We start from the raw sequence: 19,247 nt of genomic DNA, 5'->3' as shown, positions 1-19,247 counted from the left end.
TGTGTGTCAAAACTTGCAAAACAAATGGTAAGTAGTTGTACTGAACATACTGATTGTCACCATCAGGCTTAAGATTTATTTTACAGAGCTCAACAGCTTGTTATGTTGAAATTACTCTAGAATGATATCCACTTTGCAAATGTCATAAATATAAACTTATTACAAAGATGGAGTATGAAAATGTATAATTTAAAAAAGTAAAATAGAAAAGGTTTTCATAATCGATCAACTAGAAACTGCAAGATGTGGATGTTCCCTGTGAATCAAATATGATTTTTTTGTTTCTTTAACTGTGTGGGCTGAATTGAAAATTAAAGTGGCTGCCTTCTGTCAACAAACCTAATCACCAATAGCTCATCTCTGACATATATTTATTCACTCTCTGCTTTGATCAAGAACTTTTTATGGGCATCAGTGGTTGCGTAAGAGACCTTTGAACACCCTGAACTGTGGGAACCGCGTGCAATAAAAATGTGCTATAACACTATCTTATCTCAGCTACCTTGAATAGTTTACATGTTTATTGTTGAGCATTCATTGCTCTGTAATTATTATACGACTTTGAGTTTCTTCTCTGTGGGAATATTCTCATGGCATGGACTCAAATTGATGCCATAACAAAAATCCAGGGAGAGATTTTTATGCCATTTTCAAATGCAGAAAATAATATTACTTTGAGCTTTTGGGATGCAATAAAACAATATGATATCACGCTGTTTGATTGTCTCATTGTTTTCTTTGTTAGGTTGCATAATACCCAGCGGCTGCATCCAAATTCTCTCTTTCTTTAAAAGGTGGGCAACCTGAAAAAGCTGCTCGTAATGATTTCATTGTTTGGAGAACTCAGGCAAGTTCTCTCCTTTTAATGCACTGATGTCATGACAGTTTAGAATATATTCCCAACATGTGGTAAAAGGCACTATCAAATTACATTTTGAACGCCATTACATACATTTTCAGATCGCAAATGCTTTCATCCTCCCAGATGCAGTGTTACAGATACAGAGCGACTGTGTGACTCACATTCTGCATAGAGAAAAAGATTTAACAAATGAACAAATGTGTTGGAATTGCTGAAAAACACGTTGATACTTTAAAATAACTTGAATTTGTAACATTCAAAGCAAAATGCCTCATATCATACTGTGTGTGGACTTCATCCATCTGTGTAAGCCGGTGCATAACTCTTAACAAGCTGAGCCAGTTTAGGCATATTCCCAACAGCCAGCTACTTTGGATTTGAATATGGTGCCTGATATTTGGTATGTAATAAGGGGCCTGCAGCCTTTCCCTCTCAGTGAGCAGTGAGGGCCCGTCTTCCTGATAATACCATGCATGGATAACTGAGTGAGACGCCATCAGATACTGAAAGCAGCGGGCTTAAGGGAAATGAAATTTATTTTGGAGGCAAGAGAGTGAGGGCGGCAAGGAAAACGGCAAAGATAATTGAAACGGGGAGCGTTCAGTTGGGGAGAGAAATTGAGATGTTGTCACCAAGTCCTCCTTATCATCATCAGGGCCACTGTGCAAAAGCAATTAAAGAGTCAAAAAGAATGTCTGGAGTTATGCAGAATCCAAGAGAGCAGAACGCAAGTCAACAAGGTGCACAAAAACACACACACACACACACACACACACACACACACACACACACACACACACACACACACACACACACACACACACACACACACACACACACCCCAAAGAAGTAGAGGATTGGAACAACAGATTATAGTTATTTGTTTTTTCTGATATGTTTCAGTCTTCAATTTGAAATTACGAAGCAAGCAAGAGCTTATTCCAGGTCCTTTAAAGTCAGACAGAAATTAGGTTTTGATGAACATTATTATCGTCCACAGCATGGCCGTGTCTGAACACGTGTCTCCAATATTTTATGTGGTTTTTTTGCAGGATTCCATGACTGATATCATGCATGCACAGCCCACAATGTGTGTTTTCACTTTCACAGTTAAAAATAACAATTGGCTGAATTGAAATATACCACATTGTGTACAATGATGGCATAAGACGATGCCAGGTTGCTCTCACTGTGGTACCATATGAGAGACTGCAGGTGCAATTTGTTTTTCTTTTTTTTCTCATTTTGTTTGGACCGAAATTATGGTATAGAAACAAATGGAGCTAAAAACAAAAATTCCACCCTTATCAGATAGATTATAACATAATGTCTGTCCAGTTACAGTGATAGCTCTGAGAGACTGTCACAAGTAGAGGTAATTTCATGATTAACCTTGGCTAAATAAATGATCAAAAATGCAAATGCCCTAAAAAGTACAGATAATCAGTGCTTTTTTTTGCACAGTAACAAAGGGGAGCAATGATGAGGGGTTTTACAATCTCCCATATTCCCATGTCTGATTTTCATAGATGTTCTGGCATACCTCAATAAGCTAAATCTTGTCATTTCCTTTCTCTAAATTGAATTTCTAAGGGGATTTAAATGGGCCAACTATGAATGATGCCATGGGCGAGAATACTCAAATTACCAACAATGTGGAGAAAAATGGGTCTGAAAGCAGACAAGAGGCACCAGGGGGTTTGAAGATGTGGGTAGACTGATGCACTTTCACAGACAATTCATCAAAAGCCTCTTCTTCTCCCCCCTCCACGTAAGCCGGCCACTTCTTTCTCCTTCGCACTATTTAAAACAACCTGTCTGATGATCCCTTCCTGTTAAGAGACAAAACCATCTTTTCGTTTAGTCGCGCAGATTTTTAACTTCAACTAAAAGCCTCATTGGGAAGAGACAGAGAGAAGAGATAATTCTGCACTGCTGAGAAATGAAAAAGCCAAAAAATAAAAGAGAGAGGGAGAGATTGGGTAAAAAAAAAATTAAAAAAAATAAAAACGGCAGGATAACAAAGAGAGAACTGGAACGAGTAGCGACAGACAGAGAGAGAACAAGAACAAGGGAGCGGGTGAGAGGAGAAGAGCAGAGTGGTGGTGGCTCGGTGGGGGGGCCCATAGTAATGAACAGGTGGTGGGGGGAAGAGAAGGTTAAGCCTGTTTCTGTGGGTGTCGCTGGAACCCACCCCGTGCTGTGTGGACAGATGTGTGGACGGGCCGCTAGCTAGCTCTCCCTGTCTCTCCCTCCCCTCCTGCCTGGCCGGTGATGCCAAAGCCCACTAGCCTGTGCTCAAAAACTCACTCATTTATCCGCCTTTGTTCTTTGTTATTTTTGGACTCGGACGCGACGCCGAAAAAAATTGTCTCTCTCCAAGGAGAATCACGTTCCTGTCTCCCCGTCTCGTTAGCTTCTGTCCGTGTACGACACACATTAATCTGACATTTGGGAACGCTGTGATGTTTGGTTTTGTTGTTTCCATGCGTCTTTGGATCTTGTCTGCCTGTGGCATATAGAAAGAAAGATTAGGAGTGTTAGTTGCTTCTGTTTGAAAAGCCAGGTGGCTTAGGGAGCCCCAGACAGGTACTATTCTAATGAACACACACGCTTATACTGTTGTTGCTTCAGGCCTGTTGACAACCAGAGAGGAACAGGATGTTGTCACTCAGACCTTCCACTGGGTGTGTGCATGTTGCTCACGAGTCGTTTGACTGAGGGCTGTATGTGACAGGTGTTTCCTTGTTTGTCTATCAGACTGGTTTTACAATGTCGGCTCAAAGGCAAAGATTTATAATTCAACAATGAGGGGCCCAGTGGAGAGAGTGGAAGTTCAAACTCTCAAGATAATCTAAGTAATCAAACTGTCATTTAGGTCTGAAGGCAATCTCTGTTTCAGAATGGAAAAAAGTAAGAAACATTACAGAAAGGATGTGTGTGTTTGTGTGTGCCTTTCTAGATAGAAATCACCTGTGTTGGCACAGCAGTGTCTGTATTTTGTCAGTGCATAGAGATCTGGTCTGCACCTGTTGTCACACACACACACACACACACACACACACACACACACACACCAGATGAAAATCAGTTGACAGCATGGCCAGCTTCATCAGATGTGCCCACTCCTGTTCCGTTCATTAACGTCCAACCGAAGGCGGCTGGCCTGGGGCCTACTGCGAATCCCACTCGGCTAAACAGCACCCCCACAAAGCAAACAGAGAGAGAGAGAGAGAGAGAGAGAGAGAGAGAGAGAGAGAGAGAGAGGCAGACATGCGAGCAGAGAGAAAGACATTGAACCAAAGTAAAGCGAAAAACATCGAAAAAACTTTATTGTTTAATGGAATATGTGAATGCAGCTGGCAAAACAAGACCAAGATAGCAAGATGCACGCAGATAAACCAAAACGAGCGTTTGCTGAAGATTGGCGAGCACAGCCATAGCCTTGGTTTTGAGGTCAGCTGGGAATTTTGGATTGGCGTCGCCTGTGTGACGCCCACGCGCTCTGCCCGTTCTCCCTGGGATGCCAGCGCCACCTGCTTACATTGTGGATGGCAGCTTTGGAGCCCAGCAGGAGGGCTGGATGGACGGACTCACAGACAACATGTTTCAGCTAGTTTGTTTGGAAACCTGCGGCCGCCCAGCCAGAGAGAGGAAAACTTTGGGAGAGAGGGGTGAGAGAAACAGAAACAGAGAGAAGGATTTTGAGGAGTTTGCCACATCGTCGCTCGGTCTCACTGTCGGACTGGTGAGATGTGAGACAAACAGTGACCTGAAATGATGGCAAGTCAGTTAAAGACTGACAAAAATCAGAGGGCGGAGATTTTCCGTGGCTTATTTTATCACGCATGTGGGGATGACTGTGGCATTTAGCCATTTTGACGTGCGGGTTTATCATACACTTATTCATATACGCCCAGAAATATCTATCTCAAACCAACATTATCACACCATATAAAACCACCAGACCACTTTGACCAATATACACACTAACAGCTCAAACCTGTGGGAATGAAAGAAATAGGTTTTCCAAAGCCTCCCACTGAACGTGAACTCTTTCTCCACCATCAGCATACAGAGTCGCACCCTGGCATGACTCATAACAAGTGATACAACCCAGGGAGAAATAAACATGACATAATCATCTCCTGCATATCATCTATCTACCTCTACCTTCTGAGATGAGTGAGCAAAGAGGGGGCAGGGATGGTAAAAATGCTCACACTGTACGTCCTATTATTGGAAAACTATATTTGAGAGCAGCAGTTTGTGTGTGTGTGTGTGTTTTTCCGGAGGTAAGGGTGAAGAAGCTGTGGGCAAGAGTAAGCGAGAGAAGCGAGTGAAGGGACTGTAGGGGAAACCACCTGCGGAGGAGAGAAGAGTGCTGGGGTCGGAGAAGATGAAAAGGAGAGGTTTTGATAACTTCCTTCAAAGCCCCTCCAAAAAGGTAAAAGTATCCCGGAAGACACACACAACCGCACACTCGCTATATCTAGAGGTAAGCATCCGGTGTCAGAGGAGTTTCTGAGAAGGCACTCTGAGGTACATCTGCCTTTTTCTTCCCCTTTTTTTTTTTAACATTACTCTTCTCTTAGAACAGGACGAGATGCTTCTTTTGTTCTCAAACCACTCCCAGACAGGAAGCCAGGGCACGAGATGAAGATAAACTAGTTTCCTTCTTTAAAAAAGAAAGCCGCCCTCTGAGATGTCTAAGGTTTTAGAGCTCCTACGCAATGTCAGTGCAGCCCGCTGCAATATATTTTAGGACTCGAGAAGGAGGATGTTGTTGATGAACTGGCAGGCGATGCAAACAAATAAAATGCTTTTCAATCCAAGGCTTGACCTCCTCGGTCATGTACTTCATTTAGCTCTTCTCCAGTGTAGTATCAGTACTGGTCATTGCTCAGGGAATCGGCTGAACATTTTTAATTAAGGCCTGAGAAGAGAAGAGAAGAGAAGAGAAGAGGTACTACAGAATGCCCTTCGTATTACAAATGCACCCTTGATATTTATGCAAAGCCACGACAGGCCTAATCAATCATTAATATTCAACTGGTTATACCATCCTCATACTCATGTTGACACACACACACATTCACACAGAGCAGAAAGGTCAAAACACTCTGTCGTCTGTTCTGTAGGCCTCAATTAAATATGGAAGATAATACCTATGAATCTCTATGGCACTGTCTCTCAAATTCATATGTACTTGATTTGCATGGATGTGTACGAGCCATATACTGTTTACATGCACAATGAATAAATGATCAATAACAGTAATAGGTCAAATGGAAATACAGCATACTTGCAAACAAAATAAAAAAATATTTTGGATAAGTGCATGCATTTTAGGAAATCTGATTCTCTGACATGTTTATATTATATGAGCAGAAAAGTAAAAGAAAAAAAAGTCTGTCCATTTCCATTTCCCATTTCTTAAAATCATAAATGGCAGTAATATCTCTATAGCTTTGTAGCTAGATTACAAATGTAGCATCACTATAAATCTCCCCCTCTCTGCACTTTTTTGTCTCTTTCCTGCTTTATTGACATTACTATAGTTTAGTAGACTAAAGCCAAAGCAGGTTGTAAAGGTCCACAATGTGAACAAAGAATAATAATTTCATCTAAGAGAAAAAGGCAGCTGTTTACAACATTCAAGACTTCACAACGCAAGTGCACAACAGAATTTAATTATGTTGCATCCGGTGTAATAAAAGATGTGCGAACAAGACTAAAAGTTAATTATGTAAACATGGATAGGATAAAATTGCATATGTAGGATGAAAATTGCATGTCACAGTATAGTTCCTGTACCAAGGTGAGGTATTTGTTGCCAATTTCTCATCACTGTCGGGAGTCAGTACCACACATGGCGGCACTATGTCTTTAAAAGTTGTCCTTCATTCATCACTTACACATGTAGTGAACACAATACTAGGTAAGGAAAGAAGAAAACAAATGGTTGTAAACATATAATTACATTCAGGATGAGGATATAGATATAGATATAAATATATCTATGTAGATATTATATATATATTTAATTTTTTGTTTAAAACCATTTATTTTCTCCCTTTCTAGTATACTATGTATATACTTAGATAATTGAATATAACGGCAATGTGAGAACATCATTTCTATCTTTCTGGTCTTCCTCTCTCTCACTCATATCTTGTTAACTTGCTGCCAAAGGCAAATGTTTGTGGTTCCAGTCTGTCATGAATCCAAGCTGCTGTCAACACTCTCAGGGTGCAGCTTTAACTTTGTGATCTTCCCCCTCTGTCCCCAAGGCACAAAGTCAAATCATGAGAAATAAAATAAAGGAGAAAAAAACCAAAATAAATTGATAGAGAGAGTGAGAGAGCGAGAATGGTCACATCAAACAACACTGCAGGAAGTCTTCCTCCAGTCAATCATAACCGTCAGCCTACTCAGCTTCCTGCGCAGCAAATCTCATTTGCTGCCTCTGCTCCCTTGCTGGTGCGACTATAAAGGGGGATGTGGGGATAATGTGCATTATTACTTTTATCCAATGTAAGTGAGGCGGGCCAATAATTGCGCAATGTTGGAGTTTTTATTGTTCCCAGCTGCTGCGATCATTACTAAACGTCATGGAGATGCAACATTTCCTGTCAACTTAACGACAGTAATCACTTCCCTCTCCCTGTGCTCCTTCTCCCCTCACTCCGATGAATACTCCGCCACCCGGCCCAGCCCTGCGAGGTGCGGAGATGAGGCTTCTTCATCATCTTTATTGGATTCCTCCTCCAAACCAAATCATGGTAAACACGCACTGCATCATTTTCCCATATTTTCTCATATAGACTGACTGCCTGACTGCAGCTGCTGGAATTATTGGCTAATAATAAACTTCTCCGCCCGTTCTTAGAAATGTTCCTGAGTGAGTTACTGAACCCGCTGCACTCCGGTGCTTACTCTCAACGCAAAACCGAGACAAATCTGTCACGATCAATGTCGAGGAGCTTTGTAACAAGTTGCCCCTCTCTCTCTCCTCTCTCTCTCTCTCTCTTTTCCCACTCGCTGTGCGTCTGTCAGACAGGTGAATGCCCTGCAGACAGCACACCAACAGGCTGACTTTATTTTCTGATGGTGTTTCTGGGTTGGCGGAAGCTTCACAGGTATCACAGTTGAAGTGAGATAAAAACGATCTGAGGGAGACGGTGAGGGTGCGGTATGTGGCACGTAAGGTCGCACAATGAACTGTTTCCATGAAAGTTGGCGAGGTTTTTTACCATTAGGGGATGACTTCGTCTTAGGTGAGCTGCTGAGAGAGTTTCCCTGTGGGTTGAACAGACTTTTTTGTCTGTTTGGTGGGATAAATAAATTGAGAAGGCTTTCTGTTCAGTATTGTTGCAGTAATGTGTAAGCTGTATGATTTTACAGAAAATGATTACAGAAAACTACAGAAGAAGTATTCTAACACCATTTCAACGCTATTTTCAAGCAAACATCTTCTGAATTATGTTCTTTTTTAGTAGAAATATTGTCGGGTCTTTTTCAATGCCTGCTACTGCACCTCTCTATAATAAATTGTTCATACCGCCTCAGGCCCACTCATGCAGGTCACGTCAGGTGTATTAAGAATTGCCAAAAATCTACATGCATGACTCCCACCTACTCTTGCAACTGCTGCCAATCTGGTGCCATCTCTATTGCATCTGGGCTGCAGCAGATCTATCATCAGCCCCGGTGTATCGTACCATACGCTGGAAACAACGGCGGGGCCACACAGATGTCATCTCCGAAGGTGAACACATACGCACTCACTCATCACATGTTAACATCCTCAGTCTTTCATTCAGACAAATACACACACACACACACACAAAGATCTCGATTTTTGCCTTATGGTACAGAAGGGCTCTCTTCCTCACACAAACAAACACTCCTCTGCATTCCCGCCTCCCCGTCCGCTCGGTGTGTGTGTTCGTTCTAAACTTTGCCTGGCTTTTGATCTGAGCCACGGATGGTACTCCTGCCTGCTGCCCTGCTCCCAACACCCACATATGGGGTGTAAAGAGAATTATTCATTGTTTTCACCACACAACAAAAGTGTTTGAGCTCAAAGAGCAGCTGCCTTCACATAGTTAATTTAACATTGCTGGGGCTGCAAGCCGCGCCGATGATCTCCTGTTCATTGCCATTTCGCGATAGTGCCGCGCTTATTAAAAATAGATGGTGGTGAAATTGGCCAAAAGCATGTGAATTCAGATCAAAACGCAGCTGTGCCGTGTGGCCACAAACAAAAGAATCCAAACGATCCACGCGGTCACCAATTAGACAGAATTAGTTTGCATTCATAAAAGAGACAATATTTGTTCTGAAACAGCTCAACTCTGAAAAATAATTACTCTCCAGGTTTCTTTTAACCTCTTTTATTTTCATTTATTATACGGATCAAATTGTTTTCTGACCTTTTACTAGAAATTAACTGATTTGAAAAACTTTTTTGAAATTATATTTTCAGAAACTATTTTGATAATTGATTGATTGTTTCAGTCAGTCAAAATAAACTGCCTAAGCATTATGCATCCAGATGTGTTCCTTTTTTTGTTTGGCATCATTGTAAATGAATTATCAAAACAAACAATCTGAATGCGTCACTTTGGGCTGCGGAAAACTGTGGTTGATAGTTTTCACTATTTTGTGGCATTTTAAAGACAAATTGTGGGACTCTCGCTTAATTCCATTACATTGATATGGATGGATATGGATATGTAAAAAAAAAATAAAAAGTGTATTTGTGTGTAAACATTAAATGACAGTGAAGCACAACTCAACAAATATGGAAAATAGGGTTTCGAACAAATAAATGAATACATGGATTTGAATGGTTTCAGCTGTTCAGTTCTTTCAAGGAAATTCCTCTGGATATCAAAAATGGCTGACAAACTCTGCCCATCAGTGTGACAATAACATAATTCCCTGGGCCATCTTAAAAACTACTATAAATAAGTGGTTAACGGCTGCATTTACTGCCTCTAAGTTTTCACTTTAATGAGCACATTATTACCTTATAGAAATTGTAATTTTTTTAAATAGATTTCATATTATTACAGGGTCAATCAAATAAAGCATTACCAAAAACAGCATGCTAAATTTCTGCAACACTAAAAAGACAGAGGACTCCGTCTCTCTTCTCCCGGGTAAAGGGGACATAGTGCTAATTGAGACAGGACAGACCATAGCAGCTCCAATGCTCATCACTGCAGTTCACTGCTGAGGAGAGGAGAGGCAGCCGAAAGTCTGTGCCAGATCTCCTCATGCACCACTGATTGCAACTACTTGGCCTGATTTTGGCCTGGACTAGCCCTCCACTATTGTGTCCCAACTCACCGCGCAGTTCCCAGTGCCTGCTGCCACTAGCCCATTACTGGCTGCCCGGTGCCCAGCGGTGGGTTGACCCGCAGTCCCACAGGCTTTCACCCAGCACAGAGAAAAGCTTTGTGCCAACAGTTAAAGATGTGCAGTGGTGTGCACCATCAGCTGCGAGAAGTGATCACCTACTCCGCAATAACGGTGACACACAAAGTACAGGGAGCCAGTAGTGATTGGTAATCTGGCTGCCCAACAATGAGGGAAAACTAACCTGAAGCGTAATATCATTGATGGAAAGTTTCCTGTCAGTAAACATACCTCGCGCTGAACGAGGAGTCACCGGATTTGAAATGAAAAATAATATCCTCAGACAAGTTTGCCGTCATTTTGTCACACTGTCAAAATAACACAATACTTTGCGATAGATATGATAATTGCACACACACTCAGCTGGAACAGCAACCCAGCCAGGACTTCAGTCCATCACAGAGAGAGTCAGTCAGTTGATCAAGCTGTCAGAAAGTTTGCTGGTACACAATCCCAGCGAGGCAGCATCTTGTAACTTCACGTCTTATTCTGTTCCTGTGCCAAACTCCTTCCCGAGCCAACCTAGGAAATGAGACTCTCTCTGAACCTGGTAGACTGAACAGAATGTGAGAATTGACAGGTATGGCAGCGTCTGCCAAACTGTGAGGCTTCCTGCCTCTGCCATCCCCATCGCACTCAGGATCAATCTCCATGACTCACTGAGCTCATATCCACATGCCGTTTCCTATCAGCCGGGAAGTTAATGTACAGGTTAATTATCCAGGCAACTCTGTTTGGAGAAAACAGAATCCGAGCCAAGAGTGGTTTGTTAGGCCAGCATTGTTGTTGTCATGCGTGATATTCTCAACTTACCACTCCTCTCAGCTCGTGATAAATCAGTCAATAAAGAAATGCCAAAAAGCAAGTATCATTTGCAAGGCTGGTGACTTGACGGCCTGGACAAATGAAGGCAGATGTTGTAAAATCACTCAGCTGCTGCTTATAAGTCTACAGTAAACACCAACAAACCAGCAGCCAAATATGGCTTGTGTAGAGAATGTAATTTGTCATTTTCATCATAAAGAAGCCACTGCACTCAAAGACTCCTGAGAAATTAACATTTCATGATTCACAAATCAATTTCCACACACGCTAAGAGGCCTCTATTGTCTTCATCCATCTCCATCCTACGCTACATGTCACATAACCATCATGCATTGTAAGATCACCAAGAGAGGATACAGACACTTCCATCTTAATTTATATCAAAACTATAGGACAAACAGCGCTGGTTTTAAGTCGCCCCGTTTACAGTTTTCCCACTCCTCGCTGCTTTTTGTCCCCTCTTTCACTCCGTCTCTACTTTGCCCCCTTTGACCTGCTCAGCTCCACCGCTCCTCCAGCGCCGGGCCTGATCACAGCTCAGTGCTTCACAAAGCATTAGCCTGTAGATGAAAGGGGGTCTACAGTAGGATTAGGGAACTGTTGTACATGCCCGAATGATTGAGGAATGCTCTCCTGCTCCACTCAAGAACAGGCTCAAACCATCCAGACTCCAGTATGTATGGAGCAAAAAGAAACGGCACTCTCAGATGTGGACAGCAGTTAGAGGGTTTTACTGTAAGCCTCATGTGAAAATGTTCACGTGCATGTACTTTGAGTCATTCACATACTAAATGCTGCCGAGACCGTCCATGAGAGATAGACATTTTAAAAAGAAATGCATATATAAGAAAATTCTGAAGTAAATGCATGTTTTTGTTTCACATTTTAGTTTTAATAACCATCGCCACATGGGGCTTCACTCCCTGTATCACAAGACAAAGCAGTGTGCAACTGCCTTTCTGTCATCACTAAGAAAGGACATTGATGATGCCGCACTGTCTACATCAACTTGCAGGGTGGCTGGATTCTTGTTACGGCTATCTCTGTATTTTACCTTTAAACTAAGATCAATAAGAATAGGCGTAGCTCTGGGCACCACAAAGCCTTAGCAGCAAAACCCTCATTAAGATGCAGAAATAGGAGTATGCTAATTTTACCCTACATCCTAGAGAAGTAAAAAGACAACAAAAAGGGGCTTCATTAAAAAGACTATGCATTATTCAAAGAGCAGTAGGCCAGAGGAATGGCTTAAGGCCAATTATCCACTGCTGGAATCTTCCCCTGGCCGCTATGCTCTGCACTAAATGTCTCTCTCTTCTCTCTCTATACATATAAAAATATATATATATATATGTATATAAACACACACACATACACACACACACCCACAAACAAAGATATATACATGTCTAGATATATTAAAGAAATATAACGAGAAAGCAGATCCTGTAAGGTAGTGATTGAGCAGGGTTACATGGTAGCCTGAAGGCCTAATAAGTGACCTATTTCTAGTAACAGCAGGACTATTAATGTCAGTCTACTCAGGCCATGATGTACACACACACACACACACACACACACATACACATGCATAAAGATAAAGCTGTGTAGAGATTCAAGAGTGTAGAACAAAGATGTGGACAATGTTTTTGCTCTAAACATCATCTCTAGTACGAGAATTATTGAACTATCTACACTTAATTAATGAGGTAAGCACACTGATGTTAGAAACCATATTTTTAAGGGAAAACCTGGTTAAGACAGCAATACAATGTATTGTAATCTGTGCGGCAGAAAGCATTAATAGGTCATATAGGGTCACATCTTCTGCCCCCTTAGATTATGATTCATGATAGAACTCTACTCTGCACTATGTAGTTCCTCAACATCTGACAGGGTGTGAACTGGTTTTCTCCCCATTATTACAAAAGAAAAGTAACTCATTTCTCTGCTGTTATGTGACAAGTTTTTCTAGATTTGTTGTACTCTCTTTGGCAGGGTGTTCACATGCCGCTCACTATTAGCCAAGATCAGAGGTCAATATCCTCAGACAGAGGTGCCACAGTGTGTGAATAATTACTGTATGTGTGTGAGGTATTTACATGTTCAAGCAGAGCAGAGGGGACACAGAAATAAGCACTTGGCAGCTTTAGGGAGCATAAGAACAGCAGTGTGGTATGAAATCCATCTTTAGTAACGGGTAGGAATTCATTCATAGAACTTACTGTGTATCTGCAAACTATGGGATGTGTTACTGGGCAGGTTCTTATAGACAGGAAGCCGAAGAGAAACAGGAAGGAGGAGAGTCTGTTGCTACTGGAAGTCATGGCCAGATCAGATCACACACAGCTGGGACACAATTTATTAACACTGGAACATAGGGAAGTTTGAGTGTGTGTGTGTGTGTGTGTGTTTGTGTGTATAGAGAAAGAGGAAGTCATGTGGCAACAGCCTGGCCTTCTGTCAGTCATCCTGTCACAAGACTTGCACAGTGTGTCCCATTGTGGCTGTGTGTGTGTGTGTGTGTGTGTGTGTGTGTGTGTGTGTGTGTGTGTGTGTGTGTGTGTGTGTGTGTGTGTGTGTGTGTGTGTGTGTGTGTGTGTGTGTGTGTGTGAGAGAGAGTTTCTATGAATCTGGCTGCACTGTGAAGTTAATTCAGCATGCATCAATCTGAAGCTGTTTTCCAGCCGTCTCCTTCACTTTAACCAGATTCTTCCAGTGTTTCCAGTCGCATTTAATTGTCCCAGCAAGACCATGTGTGTGTGTGTGTGTGTGTGTGTGTGTGTGTGTGTGTGTGTGTGTGTGTGTGTGTGTGTGTGTGTGTGTGTGTGTGTGTGTGTGTGTGTGTGTGTGTGTGTGTGTGTGTCAAGCCTGGGCCTGCTCCTGGTTCTGCTCAGTAATGAAAGAAGACAGTGCATCAGCAACAGAACCCCAGACCTGTCTGCTGTGTTGGAGATATATGGGGTGACCGGGCATCTGAACCCTGTTTGACACAAACAGACACACACGCACACCCACACACACACACAGACGTGCATGCATATGCTTGCATACTAGATAGTACACACACAAACAAACACCCTAGGGACAGCTAGGGAAGGGCAGATGAGGACGTCTATCTCACAATCTACCCCTTCTGTCCATCTCTCCAAATACGTTTCCATCCACCAGTTATTGTGCACAGTCTAATGATACAACACCTGAAACATTATTTAACAATGAATAATGATGTTGCATGATTCCCCTTTTTCTTGAAAAAGCCTTATTTCTGATATTCAGCATCACCAGAAAGCCAAAGACATAAAGAATGAATTAGGCAACAGTCAAAAAAAAAAATTTGTGTAGATAAGAGGAGAAATTATTTCACAAATATAAAGATTTGTCACGCTTACAGAAGACTGACAGGCAGAGGCATAGATCTGGGTATGAAAGGTAGGGACAACATGACCCTATCAAAGTAAAGGTGTAAGTGAATTATCGCCTCCAAGAGTGAAACTAAGATAAGAGCGATACCTGAAGTTATTTCATTATATATTTATATATAGTTATTAAGTTATATATTTATGTGGCAACAATGGAGTTGTGTCGTCAACTATATGCAGCACTGGAAGTCATTCTGTAAGGTTAATGAATGAATTTGAAGCGGTTAGTACTTAAAGGTTAAAACAATTTTAATTATTTATTTTTTTTACTGATAAATAAAACTAACCTCAGTCAGTTCATTTTATGATTAAATTCCATGTAAGTATTATGTTAATACATACTGAATGAAGCAAACATTTCGTCTAATAATCTCTTTATGTGGGTGGATGTTCAAGTACAACATAGAAAAGAAGAGAAGGGGGAAAACACACACACACACACACACACACACACACACACACACACACACACACACACACACACACACACACACACACACACACACACACACACACACACACCAGTGTGAATATTACTCTGTCAACAAAATAATGACCCTACCCAAGTTACAGCTGCTATTTTTAAAATAAAATCTTGTCACAGACGAAAGACTAGTTCATGGATAAATTCTTTCTTTTACAGATTTTTGGGAAATTTGCTTTAACATTGTTTGGCGTTTGAATGGAAACATAGCTTCTGTCTTTTTTTTCTCACTCAGACACACGCTAATGGGGCTGTGTACCAACCAGCAGTCTAATCCTAATTGACTGGGCAGGGGGGTCCAGAGTATGAGCTCCTGCCAAATACATGTAGCACTCAGAGGCATGTAGACGTCAGCAGAGTTCCTGCCACCACCCCGGAAAAACTCAATACCCACAAGACGCCTGTACACCTGGCAGCATGGCGTGTGTTTACACACACGCCATGCTGAGGATGAGTATAATGTGCAGGTTGTAATAACTGAGATTATAAATGTGTACACGCATGGATTCAAATACTGTATCTGAGCACGTTAAGAATGATGTAATGCAAACTGCCACATTAAAGCCAGGTTAACTAAAATGTGCCCCATCCTCCAGGCTGCTGTAACTTCAATTAGTCCTCTGAGATCATCGGTATCCTGGATTCACAGATAAAACTGAGAGGGAGAGAGAATGTATGCTCCTATCCTCCCTTCCAGCCAATTTTCAGCCAAAATCTGGATTGACGATTAAGTAGGATTATGTGCTCCATAGCGAGGTTTTTGCGACGAGCATGTCCTGAGCTAAAACCCTGTGAGAGGGTGTGAGTGTGCACGTGAATGCATGTGTGTGTGTGTGTGTGATAGAGGGAGAGATTGGGAAAGAGACACCGAGAGAAGGAGAGAGCAGAGGAGAGAGAGCTTTTGTTCCAACTGAGCCCCTAATTAGCCAGGCTAATTGAGCTGTTAATTGATCTGTTGTCTTAATTAAACATCTCCTGACGCTTCTTTGCTCCTTGTGGTTAGGAATCTGAGGGATATGCATGTGTGTGTGGTTGTGTGTGTGTGTTTGGGTGTGTGGGTGTGTGTGTGCAGGAGCATGAAACACAGAGGTAGCTAGCCCAAAAACAGATGATGATAATCTGAGTGGGCTGATGACTCCATTAGACACTTTGGCTTGTTGGTTTTGAGGCTAAATCCGTCATTATAGATTTGTTTGGGGTTATTTTGGCAGTGAAATGCATTTAAAGTACAATCTGATTACATTAATCTATGCAAGATGTACTCTGATAAAGCTGCCAATTTTAACAAAAATCTGTTGACTGACAGGCAAGAATTTTAATCACTTATTCAGCCAGATCTGATCCCGCAGTCGGGAAAACACAGACCCATTGGTTTCTTTGTAAGGTGTTAGCTCTGATTTTGTACTCACCTTTATCGTTTCCATCTGGAAGCAGGTAAGACAGAGCAGTAAGAAATTTCCCTACATTAAAATCATGCAGCGACAGAATTAAATCGTCACACTATCTTGATAGAGAAACCACGCTGAGGAAGCGCAGAGAGAAAGATGCGTTCAGTGAACCACTGTCAGTTTCATTTAATGTCTTTCAAGCTCTAATTGCTCCTGAAATCAACCAAAGTTTATGCAAAGCTGCATTTTAAAAAAAAAAAAGAAGCGACAGTTGCAGGGTGGATAGTCATCTTTCTGCTGCATTTCTCCCACCTACTTTGGATTTACAAACACTGTCTGATAATTTTATATCAATCTATTTGAAAGTTAACTACAATTGATAATCAATATTGTCTGTAATGCTTTTTGTAAAAGGACCACATGCTACTAATAACAGCTATTAAAGCTCTAATAGAGTTGAATAAGTCAGACTTTTTTGATATCTCAGGTTGTAAGCAGCATTTAAAACAATTTATTATTTTAAATAAATAAGAAAACAGGATTATTCCCTTTTTTCAGTCTCTGTCGCCATTTGCCGTTATATCCCTTTTTTCTCTCATGTTTTCTGTGTCCACCTCTGAGGTCAACAGGAGTTGGACGGCAATCAGGTGGTCATTTCCTCTCTCAGCACGCACACACACACACACACACACACACACACACACACACACACACACACACACACCGATATGCTAATAACTGGAACATACCGTGTGCTGTATGTGTGTTTGTGTAGGTGTTTCCACATGTGTCTGTTTGTCCGTATCCAGGGGGAGGATGCAAAGCGGAGATGCTAACTTTATCGTCTGCTTGGAGGGGTGGTGGCAGATGGCGCTTCGAGGCGCTTGCGACACCGGTGTTTCCGAGTTGACTGGGGAGCACATGAAAGGCAAGCTTTGTCACCATGCGACCAGCAGTTGTCAACAAGGATTCGATGAAGTAAGACCAGTGGCATGAGGAAAGGAGGAGAGGAGGAGGAGACGGGCAGAAATTCTCATATAGGCTCAGAGAATGATTAATTGAGGGTGGTAATGGTTAACCAGCAAGGACTGATCTTGTCTTCTTGGGAATGTTGCACAGATTAACTGAAGCGATGTGACTGAGTCGACCCTTGAGCTCGGTGGGAGGAGTACAAACTTAGTCACATTCATTTGGGTTATGGCAAGAAACCCTTTTGAAAAGCTTTTGATTCTGTATATCTCTTAGAAAGTGGTGATGGTAGCACTGATGTTACTATCAAAAACAAAGAAATGATGACAGTTATGCAGCAGGGACTCTTAACCGCCATACTTTATAAAAGACAACTATATAGTCACACATATTTGAAAGAGCCAGGATCTACATTCATTTACTTGTGAGAGGAACAATATCTGTTTTAATCAATGTACCTTTGCCTTTGCCTGGGCTTTCAATAATCAAACAAAAGCACACCATGGCAGATGTCACGTCCATACTCAGTGGACTAATAAAGAGGTTACCATGGCAGCACAGGGTGGTCACCAACACATCTATTACAGCTGTAACCACTGTATGCCATGTTAAGGACAGTTTGTAAATTTAGATGAGTGAACAATGAGGAATGAATAGAACGACTATTTCTTTGGACCACAGTTGACCACTACAGTAATATTTATATTAAAGTATTGTTTAATGTTTTTTAATGAAAGTCTTCTTAACATGTAAAGACATATTTACACCCTTTTGTGAGGGACACAACTGGAAACCTCCCTCCTCTAAGGCTTCAGTGGTTGTTAGAATAATATGTCCAGTGGTTTTAAGACCTCTGGCTCCCCAGAGATCCAACTTCTAACTCCTTGCTAACCTCTAACATTATATTTACGAGCTGGACATCACCAAAAAAACTCCATGTAAACTCAGATTTCTGTGTTTGTGACAGGCTCAGATAGCTGAGTGCACAGAGGCTGTCCCAGCACGGCAACGCTCCACGTACAGCGTCTCCACTGACAGCATTTCAATCTAAATTGGATCTTTCTTAGTTCCTAAAAACACACCATATCCAGCTGCATGATTTAGAACTTCCCTCTGTGTTGTGCCCTAAGTTATCGGGGAGTTCTAGCCAAAAGGATTTACCATCAGAGAGAGAAGTGCAATATATCAACTTCCACATCAGCAAAGAGGAAGACTGCATGGCAGCCTGCTAGTGCAATGTTGCACGTCTGCACGCAGAACTGTAAACAGTAACGCTTATACTGTACTGTTTATGAAAGATATGAACACAACTGAAAAATATCTCGGCCTTCTGGTTTTCATCTTCGGTGTTAAAGATAGCAAAATGTCAAAGTATAAGTCATATTTCTTCATGTCAGGTTATGGACAGTTACGGTCCTAGCTAATAATTCACTCTGCTACACTGTGTGAAAAATAGCAACAGGCCAAGTGTTAAAGCTTGATATCAGCTGTCCTCTTGTCTAAGGGCAGGAAGGTTCATTCTCAGGCATTCTTCACACTTAATGTAAACAGATTAACTTGGCAAAGGATCCAAGTGTGCTCCTCTGGAACACATTATGTATGTCAAAATAAGGCTTGCTAAAAGGTTTTCCAGGTTTTTTTCGCTCTTGTGCGATAGTGTGGATGTGCAGGCGGGAGTCGGAAAGAGAAAAAGCAAAGATTAGATTAGAGGGAGGCAGGGGCGGCGTTAAATGGAACACTGATTGATCAATACATTAAGGTGTGAGGTCGCTGGAAGTTCAAGCTCGCTTACTCGTATCTGGAATCACTTCAACTTATATGAGTGAGAGTGAGACAGATCAAGTTTAGTTTAAAAGTTGTTGTGTGTC

The sequence above is a fragment of the Anoplopoma fimbria genome, chromosome 15 (genome assembly GCF_027596085.1).
Source record: "Anoplopoma fimbria isolate UVic2021 breed Golden Eagle Sablefish chromosome 15, Afim_UVic_2022, whole genome shotgun sequence".
Classification (NCBI taxonomy): Eukaryota; Metazoa; Chordata; class Actinopteri; order Perciformes; family Anoplopomatidae; genus Anoplopoma; species Anoplopoma fimbria.
This window is presented reverse-complemented; position numbering follows the sequence as displayed.